The sequence below is a fragment of the Thermobia domestica genome, chromosome 7 (assembly GCF_964235325.1).
Source record: "Thermobia domestica chromosome 7, izTheDome1.hap1.1, whole genome shotgun sequence".
In the NCBI taxonomy this organism is placed as follows: domain Eukaryota; kingdom Metazoa; phylum Arthropoda; class Insecta; order Zygentoma; family Lepismatidae; genus Thermobia; species Thermobia domestica.
The window spans coordinates 95,523,824-95,540,252 of record NC_137460.1 but is presented as its reverse complement, the minus strand read 5'-3'; the positions used below and the strand labels follow the sequence as shown (position 1 = coordinate 95,540,252).

Here is a 16,429-nt window from a genome sequence, read left to right as displayed (position 1 = left end):
CTATCAGTCGCACTAAGTCTCATCCGCAACTCGATTCATCCATTTGGACCCTTTACTTGTCAGGCAATTTCTTATTGATGGAAAAACAAGGAAAATAGTTCTACAATGACTGACAAGTAACACTTCAAAAGTGTAACACTCCGATTTTGATAAAATTTGGTAGGTAGATACTACACATAAAATAAACTAATACGTGTATTTTTATTTTCTGCGGTAAGGTTGTTTCAGGGGGCGATAAACCAGACCCAAACTTTTGAGAGTTGACGCCCGAAAGGTAATAAGTGGACCGAAGTGAATGAAATTGTGCACAGATATTGTAGACATAAAATGAGGAAATACGGGTTTCGTATTTTCTTGAAAAAAAACGGTTACGTGGGCCACAGACCCCTCCAAATCTTTGATCACGAAATATCAAAAGTGCTAATAACAGTATGCCAAAGTGCCTACAGAACATGAAGAATTGCAACGAAATTTTGTGTAGTGACAATATGCGAAAAATAACTAATGCGTTTTTTTTTTATTTTCTGTGGGAAACGGTAAAGAAGAAAAGGTCCCCACACAAAATTTGGAAAATTGACGCCCAAAAGGCAAAAACAAGTGGACCAAAGTGAATGAAACTGTGCTCAAATATTGTAGAGGTAAGATGAAGGAATACGTGTTTCGTATTTTCCTGCAAAGAAAAAACTTCTGGGTGGACCGAGGCGTCTGGTGGCGGAACGAGTGAACAGAAGCGAAAGAAATTGTGTGTAGATATTGGATATGTAAAATAAGACCTTTCGTGTTTCACAAGTGTATCCATCCGATTTTTCAAATTTGGAAGATCAACAGTAAGCACAAACAGTATATATAGTATTTTATAATATTTCGGGAGGCACGTTTAACGCTTACAATGTTTTCGTGATCAAATGTTTGGAGGGCTCCGTGCCCCACCCAACCATCTTTTTTTTCCAGGAAAATACGAAATTCGTATTCCCTTATTTTGTGTGTAAAATATCTGTGCATAATTTCATTCACTTCGGTTCACTTCTTCTTGCTTTTCGGGCGTAAACTTTCAAAATTTTGAGTGATAGTTTTGCCCTCAAAAACCGTTTTTCCGCAGAAAATAAAAACCCGTATTCATTTATTTCTTGCGTATTGTCAACACGTAAAGTTTCACTGCAATTCTTCATGTCCTTTACACATTTTACCTAGTGTTACTAACACTTTTCATATTTCGTGGGGTCCGTGCACCACCCAATCGTTTTTTTTTTTATGAAAATACGAAACCCGTACCCTCATTTTACGTCTGTAATATTTGTTCACAATTCCATTCAGTTCGGTTAACTTCTATTTCCCTTTCGGGCTTAAACTTTTAAAATTTTCGGTGCGAGCTTTTGCCCCCTAAAACCGTATTCCGCAGTAAATAAACATAGTGTTACTAGCACTTCTCAAATTTCGTGATCAAAGGTTTAGAAGGGTCCGTGCTTCTCCGAAAATTTTTATCAGGAAAATACGAAACCCGTATCCGCATATTACGTCTGAATCTCTGTTCGCAATTTAATTCACTTCGGTTCACTTCTTCTTGCTTTCCGTGCGTCAGCTTTAAAAATTTTGCGTAGGTAATTTTGCCTCCTAAAATCGTTCTTCCACAGAACATAAAAACCCGTATCCGTTTATTTTTTGCTTATTGTCCATACAGAAATCTATGTTGCAATTCTTCATGTCGTTACACACATCTCACATACTTTTACCAGAACTCTTGATATTTCGTGATCAAATGATTGGAGGAACCCGTGCCCCACCTAACCGTGTTTTTCAAGTAAATACAAAACTCGTTTACCAACATTTTATGTCTACAATATGTGTGCAAAATTTCATTCACTTCAGTTCACTTCTTTTTATCTTTCGACCGTCAACTTTCAAAAGTTTGGTGTGGGTTCTTTTGCCCCCTGAAACCGTTTTTCCGCACAAAATTAAAACCGTATTCCTTTGTTTTTTGCATATTGTCTATACATAAAGTTTCGTTGCAATTCTTCATGTCCTTTACATACATTTCACATAGTATTACTAGCACATTTCATATTCCTTGATCAAAGGTTTGGAGGGGTCCGTGCCTCACCCAACATTTTTTTTTTTTAAGAAAATACGAAACCCGTATCCCCATTTTACGTCTGAATCTCTGTTTACAATTTCATTCACTTCGGTTCACTTCTTCTTGCCTTTTGGGCGTCAGCTTTAAAAATTTTGCGTGGGGACTTTTGCCCCCTAAAATCGTTTTTTCACAGAACATAAAAACCCGTATTCGTTTATTTTTTGGCCTATTCTCCATACACAAAGTTTCGTTGCAATTCTTCATGCCCTTTACACACATTTGACATACTGTTACTATCACTTTCGATATTTCGTGATCAGAGGTTTGGAGGGGCTCGTGTCCCACCTATCCGTCTTTTCCAGGTAAATACGAAACCCGTATACCCACATTTTATGTCTACAATATGTGTGCAAAATTTCATTCCCTTCGGTTCATTTCTTTAATCTTTCGGGCGTTAATTTTCAAAATTTTGGGGTGGGTTCTTTTGCCCCCTGAAACCGTTTTTCTTCAGAAAATCAAAAACCGCATTCCTTTGTGTTTTTTTTTTTTTTTTGTGTGTGTGTTGTCTATACGTAAAGTTTCCTGGCAATTCTTCATGTCTTTTACACACATTTCACATAGTATTACTAGCACATTTCATATTCCGTAATCAAAGATTTGCAGGGGTCCGTGCCCCACCCAACATTTTTTTTCAAGAAAATTCGATACCCGTATCCTCATTTTACGTATGCAATCTCTGTTCACAATTTCATTCACTTTCGTTCACTTCTCCTTGCCTTTCAGGCGTCAGCTTTAAACATTTTGCGTGGGGACTTTTGCCCCCCTAAAATCGTTTTTCCACAGAACATAAAAACCCGTATTCGTTTATTTTTTGCGTATTGTCCATACACAAAGTTTTGTTGCAATTCTTCATCTCCTTTACACACATTTGACATAGTGTTACTAGCACGTTTCATATTTCGTGATCAAAGGTTTGGAGGGGCTCGTGCCCCACGCAACCTTTTTTTTTAGGAAAATACGAAACTCGTATCCTCATTTTACGTCTGCTATATCTGTGCACAATTCATTCGCATGCACTTCGGTTCAGTTGTTCTTGAATTTTCCGTTGTCAACTTTCAAAATATTTGGTGAGGCTTTTATATTAAACCTTCACATTATGTAACTTTTTTTCTTTTTATGGGATTTTTTTGTTGTGGAGGAGGAGAGAAATGCTTTCCTGTGATATGTGTTTCTTGCCATTCATCTTGTTTGAACTGCTTAAGTAAGATCATGTTGTAACTTTTGATGTCATCCAACTCCGGCACGATAATAAAATTGTCATTTTCAATAATTCGTTTTATTCTGTTATTTGCAGTTTGCCACACTGATATATTTGTTACAAAATTGAGGTTTGGTCCAACGCCTTTCGAATTCGCAACCAACCGAAGCGTCGAGTTTTTTTGGGTTGCCTGCTATTGCAGGAAAAGGAGAATTGCAGGTGGTAATACACTTTTGGAGTCGTGTATACATCAAAATACTATTAATTTGCATGTAAATACTTTTTCCTGTTTGTCTTGTAAGTTATACTGATATATGAACTTTAATACCTCCAGTCATAAATACTAGGCCTACTCCGCTGTTAATAAGAATCCCGCAGCTGTTTTTTTTAATAGACTTAGCCGGGCATAGTGAATAGATATCCACTTACTAGGATATTTTAACACTTCTTGTGAGATTGAACTTGACAAAATTAGTACTATGGGAAATCCTTAATAAAGGTCTTCCCGTTTTTGGTGTCCCATTAATCATGCGCTCAGAGACAGGAAATGAAATGAGACGCACGTGCCTACCAAGCGATTGGTTTGTGAGTTAGTCTGGTCATTGACCTTCAATAATACAGGCACATTCCCCACATAGGACAGTCATAGCTTGTCCAGTGTCGAAGAGAAATGGAGGTATCGAAGCAGCTTGTTCGCATGTTTGTCAGTCTTTTTTTTTTTTTAGAAAAAGTGCTCCAGGGGGCCACACTTAGTATTCCGGGAGGCACTGCTAGTACTATTCTATTTATTATTATAGTATAGACATATTCTTTTGGTCTCCTCCGGGAAGGGGGCACTGGTCCCCAGCAAAAAAAAAACATGTCTGGAAGAAACACTGTTTGTTGTATGAGTTTGAAGTGGAACTGTTAGCTGCCAAATCAAGTCACCGTATAACGACTCTATAGAAAAGCGTCGTCAACCTGGTTCGTCTTGTAAAATATCAGTTACGAAGCGATAATTACTTTTCTTTATGCAAAAAATCAACTCAGATATTCAAAGATTATTAGTCTCACCTTTATTGCTGGATATGTCTTAAATATTCCTTTTAAGACCGTAAAATACATAAATTTACTTGACTAGGTCAACACATAACATGTACATAGCCACAACTATCCCATAATAATCTCTTACATATATTAAAAACATTCTTCTTTTCTGTTAATTTAAAATGAACATTCTACTAAGTATATTACATATTTATGAGCACTTTTTGCCCACGGTACAGGTAAATATTATACAAACTAAAGTATTTCGTTATAGAAAATGTCGCTCGACAAAGGGACTGAATATAAAAGTCATGAGTAGGCTTGGCTTTTATATTCAAGAACCACTGGTCTGATTAGATTAATGTTCGTACATTACATATGTTCTTTATATTTTGATCACACCTCATATATATCTTCATTACTTTTTGATTAACCCTCATATATATATAAAATATTAGTTATTATCATTCACATAAATACATTTACAATAAATCTTTGATTTCATTAATATTTCTCTTTTATTACATTATTATTTATTCTTTATCATTAAAAAAACATCGTCGCTTAGGAATATAATTAACGAGGGTGAAACACAAATTATCAAGATTACTAGTTTCGATCATTATTACAAACGATGATGTGACAAATAATATTTGTTCTTTTCGGGCGCATTGTATAACAAATAAGTTAGATGTTGCAATTGTAATGTATACATAGTAGCACTAAGATGTCCAAAATAAAGAAGAATTTCACTCAAGGTAGTCATTGAATAATTGATTTTATAGAATGGATCTTATTCTTAACATAATCTTTGATAATTAAACACAAATCAATCTGATATAAAATAATTTTTGCCTTTAACTAATTATAAATTGAATTATGATTCTTCACATTAATAAGAAAGAATAAAAATTAAACATAACCTACGTTTGAATAATCAAATGGAAGTAAATAAATTTATTTTACAGAAACAAAAGACACCTTTTTGTTATTAAATAAACACATTTTTCATTACTATTGTTATTTTTCATTCTTATTTATTTGATCAAGAATGTTGGGTGCTACTAATTAGTTTAAATTCATACTCGAGTAGGGTTCCAATAGGGTACACTGTACAGCACAATCATGATTATGTCCTGTATTATTGTTTTGTACAGAAATTACTTCAATACCTGGATCTTGATGTGAAGTGCCATCTCTTATCCTTCCATTACTTCTATCCACGTAGTTCGCTGCGTTGGTGGAATTTCTCCATACATTTCGTCTATTTTTAAACCTATTTTGACTATATGGTCTAACATAGGAATTATTACGATTAATTAGGTTAGGCGGATTCCCTACATAACCTTGTCTATTTTGTTCATTTTGATTGCTAGAGTATACTCGTCTTAGGTTCGGTTCATTATTATTCACACTTCGGATATTCAAATTCCGAACAGGGACCAAATGATCTGAATTATTCTTATTTTTACCCATTCCTGATTGTGTTAGATTCATAGCATGGTATTGAGTTTCGTAGCATTGTACAAGCATTAATAAATGACTGAAACTCATACACTGTGTGGAAAATAAGATCTGCTGTAATTTAAATGGAAGCAAATTGCGAATCGATGCAATTATTCTTGATTCCGATTTCAAGGGATTAACGACCTTTAATTCATTATAGACATTTACAACAAACTCTACAATAGATTTGTGCAATCGAGGATTGAAATGTTGATTTCTAAGAGTGGCATCTCTGTTTGCCAGCAAAAAGTCATTTTCGTAATTCGCGATCAATGCCGCTTTAAATTCCTCATATGTACTAATGTGATCACGTATTGCCTTAAACCATAAGGAACAAGGTGGGAGTAATACATGGGGTATTAATTTCATGTATTGTGATCGGTCGATAGACATTATACTGCATTCGTCTTGGAACTTCTCTAAGAAAGAACTAGCATTTTCATTGCACTTACCACTAAATTTACTCATGGCTTTGATTTCGCTCATCTTGACACTTAACTTTACCTTTCTTTTCTCACTCCTTGTTCTTGTGGTGTGATTGTTCCGGTCCGTAGCGTGCTGTGTCATGATACCATTTATATTTCGTTCATCAGTGATCTTCGGACAATTTTCCTCTAATATAATATCCTCCTCAGATTCCGGCGAAGGCGTATTTATATCCGGTGATTGGGGAAACTCGAAGCGATCACTGCCCAGATTATTGCGATAAATGTTATCTCTAGCCTGTAACGTTTTAATTTCTTCCTGCATAGTAGCCAACTGGATCTTTTGATGTTTAACGGAAGATTCTATTAACGTTAAATCCTTTTTTACAGCACAGATTTCATGATTTTGATGATCGTGCTTTTCTTGACACTCATCGGCTAACCTTTTTAACTTCTCGTCAAACTGCGAGGATATGTCGTTCATCACCTGGACGATTGTTTGTTTCGTATCGTCTGATTTCAGTTCTATCCGTTCTATTCGTTTACTTAATTCTTCATACTGCTTGCTAGCTTCGTTGAATTTCAATTCTATCTTCTGTTCCATGGTCTGGTTAGCTTCATAGAACTTCTGTTCCATGTTTGTGTTAGATTCATTGAGCTTCTGTTCCATGGTTTGTTTTATCTCAGTCGTCATTTGCATAATTTGTCGCTGCACAGCTAACAAAAGTCGATCCTCAGAGGACAAACTTGGTGTTGCACTAATTTCACCTGGATTACTGGTATTAGATTCCTGTTGCCCTATTTCACTATCCATTTTTCTTTTGATGACCTTACCGCTTCGTAATACGGTTAAGTTCGTATTCATAAATGGTAATATCCAAGTAAATTCAGCCCTACTTTCCTTCTTCGGGAACTGAATTTTCAAAAATCCCGGGTTTGGTAAACCAAATTTTTATAACGACTCTATAGAAAAGCGTCGTCAACCTGGTTCGTCTTGTAAAATATCAGTTACGAAGCGATAATTACTTTTCTTTATGCAAAAAAATCAACTCAGATATTCAAAGATTATTAGTCTCACCTTTATTGCTGGATATGTCTTAAATATTCCTTTTAAGACCGTAAAATACATAAATTTACTTGACTAGGTCAACACATAACATGTACATAGCCACAACTATCCCATAATAATCTCTTACATATATTAAAAACATTCTTCTTTTCTGTTAATTTAAAATGAACATTCTACTAAGTATATTACATATTTATGAGCACTTTTTGCCCACGGTACAGGTAAATATTATACAAACTAAAGTATTTCGTTATAACCGCATATGCCAGACATTTGAAGAGAATGTCGTAAACGAACGCACCGTCAGGCATAGGTTCCAAAAATTCCGTTCGGGGGATGTGAGTCTTCTAAATGAACTTCCCAGTGGACGATCACATGTGTTTGATGACGAGGCCCTGAAAGCAACATCGAAGACAGTGGTCTAACGTGTGATGAACTTGCAGAAAGGTTCCATGTTTCCGCTGAGTGAGTCAGTCTGTACATGCATGGAATAGGAAAGTCATACAAGTTAAGCAAGTGGGTACTTTACACACATTGTCGGCAGCCAAAAAGGAACAACGAATGATATCCTGTTTGTCCTTGCGCACTCAGCACCTGAACACACCCATCTTTGATCGATGCTCACTGATGACGAGGACCTTCAAGGATACTCCTAAGCGTGTCAGACATTGCTTGTCGCCACGTGACCCTGTTCCTCACACCTCAAGACCACCTTAGCACCCACGAAAGGTTACTCTCTCTGTATGGTGGAATTGTCGGCAAGTGGTGCATTGCGAGCTCCTTTTACCTGGTCAGACCATCACCACTGACCTCTACTCTCAGCAGTTACAAAGGGTGATGATGGAGATTACTTCGAAACCTAAAGGTACGTACCGTTCACTGTTGCTTCTTGTTTCTCACTGCTCTAGAACGGCAAGCCAAAAGCTTTCTGTTTAATTTGTAAATTACTTAAAATTTACAAAAATAGAAATTGCTTTTGAAAGTTATATCCTTTGTGCAAAGAAGGAAGTTTTAGGTACCAGATACCAGAAAAAACATGGATGAAACAGATATTTTCACAACCACAAATAAATCATCAAAGGTTCTTTCCATAAATGGCAAGAAATAAGCAGATATTGTATCCAGCACTGAACGTGGTCAATTAACAACAGTAATATGCCATTGTAGTGCATCGAGTTCATTCATTCCACTCTACTTTATATTTACCACTAAGAAGATGTACGATAGACTTTTGGATGGTGCTGCCCCTGACTTACACAGGACTTGTACAGACAGCAGTTGAATAAACTGCGATGCGTTCAAAGCTTGATTAATTTTTTGTCGAAAAAGTAGGACCAACAAATAAGAAAAAGGTGCTTCTTCTGGACCATCTAGAGGCTCACAAATATTATCCAGCCGTTTAATATGCCTCTGAAAATAATTTTCCTATCCTTTCCTCCTCATTTTACTCTCAAACTACAACCACTGGGCTTGTCTGTGCTTTCTTCGTTAAAGGAATACCTTGACAAAAGTTAAATATTTTTCAAACGCGAATCGTTGGTCGAATCATTAATCAATATGACATCTGAAATATCTTTATACCAACTTATGTGAAATCAGCGTCAGATCAAAATGTAATTTCTGAATTCACTAAAGTGGTTATTTGACCTTCTACTCCCAACACATGCTAGAACAGATTTTGCTCCTTAACAATGCGTTATTCTTCATCAGAAAATGCTTAACTTCCAATAAATTTGTGGCCAGAGCAAGGAATGTGCCAGTCTTCTACTCTCGAAGGATTTTTCTACTCCTTCAGTTTCATCCGCAAACTTAAATTCGACAGTTGCGGAAGCAGTAAGCTCATCTCATTTTGGAATTTCTCAACCAGAAAGAAATGCTCCTGTTAGTTCCCATTGCATTCCTAATGATTCAACTAGACATACACCAAAAGCCACACCTTTGGACATCAGTCTTTTGGCAAAACCGGAGGAACGTAAGTTTACTCAAAAGAGCAGAAGATAGCAACAGTCAAAGATTCGTGCTTCTACTCTAATTAGAACACCTCAGAACATGAAACATTTCACGAGGAGAGGCAACAGCATTAAGGAGAAAGCATTGTTTAAAGATTCTGATCAGGCAAAGTACAAGAAAGCGACTGAAAACAAGAAGAAAGACTTTTGTTTCTGCAATGAAATTTGGTGACCCTCCTTTTTATGACTGAATCCAATGCATCGATTATGAAACATGGGCACATAAAGGATAGAAATACTACAGTGGCGATGAGTCGTCTTTTGTAATCTGCATCATGAATAGCGAAGTAAAAGTGCAGGATAGCTTATTGAAATCAGTGTTATCTTTAAACTGAAATACCAAGTTGATACAAGCAGTGTTGGGTAAGTTACTTGTAAAAATGTAACGCGTTACAAGTTACTTTACTTTCTCTTAAAATGTAACGAGTTAGTAACGCGTTACTTGCCCCCAAAAAGTAACTGTTACTTTACTTCGGAAGTAACGCGTTACTAACGCGTTACTTTTAGGTCCGAAACTTTAAAAATGTGAAAAAATATTACTTCAATTTTCCGTACTATTATTACTACCGCTATTATTATTATTATTATTATTATTATTATTATTATTATTATTATTATTATTATTATTATTATTATTATTGCACGTTCTGAATCCCTTTATGTAAATGCAAGGACAAATTTCTACTTGATATATGAACATTTTTATATAATGTAACATTAATAAAATACCATACTGCGTTACTTGTAAGGATGGACACGAGTGAGTTCGAGCGAGTTTTCTTTGACACTCGATTCGACTAGAAACAGACATCTCTGAGCTCGACCCGAGAACTCGACTCGAAAAATTTCCTCCAACTCAACTCGAATTGGGGTCGAGTTTCGAGTCGACTCGAGCCAAATCCGGTCTGTAGTTTCGAGTACATTCTTCAAGTATATTACATAGACAGTATAATTATTATCAATGATACTACTACTCCTACAACTTATTATTATTGTTATTATTATTATTATTATTATTATTATTATTATTATTATTATTATTATTATTATTATTATTTATAACAACACTGTATATAAAAATGAAAGATAGGCGGTTTGTAGTTGAATACTAAAAAACTAGTTGATTGCCATTCTCGGTAGTCGTGAAGTCTAGGAGTCAAGGACATTGTTCATGAGCTTCTGAATTTGCGTTGAGGGTCTAGGTTGAGTATTCGGGCTCGAGCCAAACAATGTTGAAAGTTATAGGTCACTGGCCAAATATCTTCAAAACTGCTCGGCCCGGGTTTAGAATTGTCAAGGACTCGAGCAGCTCGGCTCACAGCTCATTCACTATCGACCCGAACCGAGAAGTGAGCCGAGCCAACAGCTCTCCCAACCGGCTCGGCTACAGCCCTCAGCTCAGTTGAGCCGAACTGAGCAAATGGCTCATCTCTACCAAGCCAGCTCAAGCCGATCGTTCACCCCAAGTGAGCCGGCTCGAGCCATCTTCTCAGTTGAGCCGAGCCGAGCTGAGCTTGTTATAAAAAATCTCATGTGGTTTCGCTATCGAGACGAGACGAGATGCGAGCAGTGTCCCCTCTCGTGAGCAACACTAAAAGTATTCCATATTACTGTTTAGCTTACATTTCTCATGACTTTCGTTTTCCAGTGTAATCAGGCCATGATTTCAAGACGACTTAAAACGAACGAGCCATTTATGAAACTCGACTGGACTCGAAACTCGACGCGAAAAACTGAATCGGCTCGGAACTCGACTCGAGGTTATTACCTTTGACTTTACTCGAAACTCAATTTGAATTCGAGTCGAGTAGAGTTTTAGCTTGACTCGTGCTCATCCCTATGCGTTAGAAAAAATGGTTGCTTATTATTATTCTGCTAAACTAATTATATAATAATAACAATGTTGTTATGTAAAATTAAAAATACAGACTATAGAGAAACATTACAACTAATAAAATAAGAACACATGAACTGGGAAGGAATCAAAACTTGCCAGTAACTCTAAAATCGATACATGCTTTTTAAAACTAATTTCAAACTCTTTAATCAACGGGACTCTAGGATAAGCAAAGTGATCTGAAAGAACTCCAATATTACATACCATCAGCGAACTATTTTCTAGTAATAAAGCACGCCTGCTCATCAGAACACAGTTTATTCATATTAACCCCTTATTGTAAATCGTTAATTATGGCACCCTAGTTGATGATAAATATTTTCTGCCGGGACACTTCAGACACTTTGCTTTTAAATTCTGTCCACCATCATCCTCAGCTTTAAAGAAAAAAGTATTCTTTTAAATGTTCGAACGGTAAAATATTTTCGTTCTCCATCTTTATAAAAACAACACCAATCAAAGTAAAATAGACCACCGGTATCATTGCACTCCTAGTTCACTCACTGAATGTATTGATTTGGAGCTGACAAAATCTACGACAAAATCTTTCTGGTGCTTGCAATCAGTACACGTGATTTCCCTAAGGCTGTCCTCATCTTCAAAAAACAGCAAGTGGCACTACGAACTTATCTGTTTCTATGTGTGTCTGTGACTGTCGGTCACTGACATACGTAGTTCATGCTCGATTGTTTCATTCTGAGAAATTCACTTACAGGAAAGAAACATTTGTTTCCGAAAAAAAATACATATATTGTAGTTACTCATCTGAAATGTAACGCGAAAAAAGTAACGCAAACTAGGTACGTTACTTAAAAATTTGTAACGCGTTACCGTTACAGTTACTTTTGAAAAAATGTAAGCGTTACTAAGAAACGTTACTTAAAAAGTAACGCGTTACAAGTAACGCGTTACTTGCGTTACGTTACTTCCCAACACTGGATACAAGATACGAACAATCCACAGATAATCGACAGAATCTAATAGTAAAAATCAACATTATCTTTGCGCTACAGACATTTTCCAATTGTATTACATTAAAAAGAAGTATGTTATGGTGGAAGGTGTTATATATATTTCCTCTGTCTTCTGAACGTTTTAGCTTCTTATAGAGCATTTGCCCGGGCGATTTTGGAAAGTCTGAAATTTGTGTTATGCACTTGCAATCGTAGCCTCAATAATTTTAATGTTTTCTGTTTTAGCAAGAGCAATGTCTAAAGGTGTAGTCCTTTCGATATTTAGTTGATAGTCTGCTTACTTCTTGAACAATAACTACAAACTTCAATTTATCCGCTTTGTCCAGTCTTCTACAGCGATACTATAATTAATCTGTACCCATTTTATCAACATTGATCAGAGGCGCAATAATTAAACAGATAACTTAGATATAATTAAAAGAAAGAACGTTGTTATTGATTCGTTGTCATGAGTAAGATTATTGTTTTATGATGGATAGGACATGTTGGTATTATCAAGATCATTATTTGCTATGATTGCTGCTGACATTTTATGTACGTATACTACAGAGGAATAAATCGAAGATTTTTGGATGCAATTCATGTTTATGGTCAGTAAATTAGTAGTTGATATGTTTACTATAATAACGTAATAACTTAAAAGATACGTAAAGCGAATCAGGGCTAAAACGAAGTGATATCGTTTTATCTGGTGCCGAAGACACGGGACCATACTATTTAGTTCCGAAGAATAGTAAGAACTGAGTTTATGTGCATAAGTACATATACCTTTTTATGAGTTTCACTATTTTAAGAAGCGGGAAGAGAATACAAAGAATTGTTAATATGCAGGATTCTGAGATTGAAGAAGTACCCAGTGTTTCAAACGAAACCATATCTGGAAATGCAACAGCTGTGTCTGAACATTCCTATTCTAACCTTATTGATATGTTTAGTCGACTACTTGATGAAAAGCTAGAACAGAAATTTGATCAACAAGATAAAAAGCTAGAACAGAAATTTGATCAACAAGATGAAAAGCTAGAAAAGCTAGAACAGAAATTTGATCAACAAGATGAAAAGCTAGAACAGAAATTTGATCAACAACAAAAATTGTACGATGATAAGTTAGAACAGATACTAGTGCAGCATAAATCTCTTGCAGATAAAGTACAAGGTGTGCAAGAAAATTTTGATCGCTTGCAATACAGTTTGAAAGAAAATTTGCAAGTATTAGCTAATGAAGTTACCGTCAAAATTACAAATGATATGACGCGAGAACTTGATACTAGGTTTCAACAATTTAGTAACAAATGGCAAGATAGACAGGATCAACTAGCTCTAGAAACAGAGTCGATAAAGAAAGCCGTTGAAGCGGTGGAATCGACGACAGCCCAACAAAAAAATCAGATAGTGAATATTACTGCCCAGGTTAATTCACATAGCATACTGATATCCAACTTACAAGAGGGAATCAGATCGTTACAAGAGAGGGAATGTGGCTACAATGATCTTATGTATAAGGAGGCTTTGGGTACTCCCAATCAACAGGAAATATTGCATCATCAACAGGAAGCATTGCATCACCGCCCGAGAACTCCATTAATAGAAACTGACGGGATATTTTCTTCTAAGAGTTCTGTTGATGATGGTTTAGTTGTGGAAGATCACAGTAGGCGATTCCAAAGTCCAGATCGCAAAAGAAGAAGGCAGATACATGAGAGCGAAAGGGTTCCAGACCATTATCAACGCCAACAAAATCATAATCATAGTAAAATAAACGTTAAGGTCAGTGAAATTAAGGCCATGACTAAATTCAGCGGTAAGTGTGACGAAACCGCAAGCTCGTTCTTAGAGAAGTTTGAAGCAGAGTGTGAAATTATGGGTGTGGATCAATCTAAATTTATGAAGTTGTTACCACATCTGTTACTTCCCCCTTGCTCCTTGTGGTTTAAAGCTATTCGCGATCATGTCAAATCCTACGAAGAATTTAAACGGGCCCTGTTGGCTAATTACGAAAATGATTTCTTGTTAGCTAACCGTGATGCGATGGTGCGAACCCGACACTATTCACCTCGGGTCGATAAATCTCTTACAGATTTTACGATTAATGCCTATAATGAACTTAAACTTGTCAATCCGTTTCAGCCCGAATCCAGAATAATCGCTTCCGTACGCATTTTATTGCCGTATAAATTACAACAGATTCTGTTGTCTGCTCAATGCGTAAACTTCAATCATCTGATAATTTTAGTTCAGAACTTCGAGAATCAATTCCCGAACCCTAGCGGAAGTAATCGTAATCCACCCAATCCAATTCCTGTCAGAAACCTGAATATAACTAGTGAAAATATCGAAAACCTTCGCAGCGATGAGAGGTCACGTAATAATACTGGCATTGGAATTAGTGAAAGATCTGTTATACGTACTGGAACTGGAGCTAATGGAAGATTCAATTCTAGCGGCAGAAATGGAACGAATTATGGTAATCCGAGGAACAGTTGGACGAACGGAAGAAACTTTCGTGGAAGACGTAATTACAGTAACAATGTCATGCATACCAGTGTGACTCAAAACAGATTCAATTGGAGATCTCGAGATGGCAGGAACTGTCGGAATAGGACCGAAGTAATGAATGAAACAGGAAATGGGTCAAGAGAAAATAACCAAGATTGTGGTGTTCAATGTACTTTAATTGACCCATTTGTTAATCATAATTTAAACTAAAACCCGCTGATATGGTTGGGGTTAATCCCATATCAGCTGAAGATTCTCGTAATCGTTCGTCCCGAGATTCATCTAATAATTTATTTGGGACTTGTCATGAATAAGATTATTAGTTTATTATTGATAGAACATGTTGTTATTGACTAACTTTGAGTGTTATGTTTATCTTTATTTTTTTCTTACGTGTTCAAAAGAGATTCGATTGTATTAACTTGAAATCCATGACAGTGAACTTAAATTGAAGCTTTTAAACGTAATTATTGCCTTCTGATCTTGTTGTTGTTTTGATAAGATGACGATCTTAATTATAAATAATGTTGTTTGTATATGGATGTTATCGCTCAATGTAAAAGAGGAACAATTAACTAGTAACTCTGCGTAAGTCATCAATTAGTTATAATTTTGAATAGACCCATAAATGATATTTGTAGTGAATCGACGTTTTATGATATGTAATTAGTAATAAAAGAAAAATGTTGTTGTAAATGAATTGATATATATATATATGGAGAAAGAAGAGAAAAGAAAAATATTTATATTGATGTAATAATGATTAGTACGAGGGCTATTCAAAAAGTAAGTGTTCTGAAAATATCCAGGGTTCTTTCCTTCTCCGTGAATACTGTTACGGAATTCCCGTTCTGGGCGACATTTACAGCGATACTATAATTAATCTGTACCCATTTTATCAACATTGATCAGAGGCGCAATAATTAAACAGATAACTTAGATATAATTAAAAGAAAGAACGTTGTTATTGATTCGTTGTCATGAGTAAGATTATTGTTTTATGATGGATAGGACATGTTGGTATTATCAAGATCATTATTTGCTATGATTGCTGCTGACATTTTGTACGTATACTACAGAGGAATAAATCGAAGATTTTTGGATGCAATTCATGTTTATGGTCAGTAAATTAGTAGTTGATATGTTTACTATAATAACGTAATAACTTAAAAGATACGTAAAGCGAATCAGGGCTAAAACGAAGTGATATCGTTTTACTTCCTATACAAAAGCTGGAACTTGTTTACAAGTGTAGTAGCATTGCTAATGTGAAATCAAAGTACTATAGGAACTCATATCACTGTGAAACCTGTCATTATGGTACCTCTAAATACAACATACAAGCACTAACCTAACCTAATCTACTCTACTCTAACCTAACCTACCCTACTAACCTGAGTAAACATACTTTACTAACCGAACCTACCCTACTCTACTAATCAAACTTACTCTATTGACCTAACCTACTCTTCTAACCTAACCTATCCTACTAAACTAATTCTTCGTTGTAGTGACCATCATCTAGCACAAGTTGGAGGTTAAGTTCCAAAATTGGTCGTCCGTTTCAAGCAAAATTTTGAAAATTTACCGGGAAGAAATGGATATATTGCTCGTTTGTGTGCTTAAGGCAAGAAGAGCAGAAATTTATTTAGTTTATTTTTTTTATGTAGCCTATATAAGCAGTTATAAACATGGAAC

The 16,429-nt window shown here is 35.8% G+C and overlaps 1 protein-coding gene across 4 annotated transcripts in view; it reads left to right on the top strand.

The window, feature by feature from the left end:
• The window catches only part of LOC145690292 (chondroitin proteoglycan 2-like), an 80,855-nt gene that overhangs the window by 28,130 nt on the left and 36,296 nt on the right, over nucleotides 1-16,429 (top strand). Inside the window, exon 1 of one of the 4 annotated variants that reach the window (XR_014132189.1) lies at nucleotides 12,575-15,851. The exons of the other annotated variants lie outside the window; for them this stretch is intronic. The gene's annotated coding sequence lies outside the window, so the exon portion shown is untranslated. Of the gene's footprint in view, nucleotides 1-12,574; nucleotides 15,852-16,429 lie in introns of those variants that run through there. 4 annotated transcript variants of the gene reach the window in all.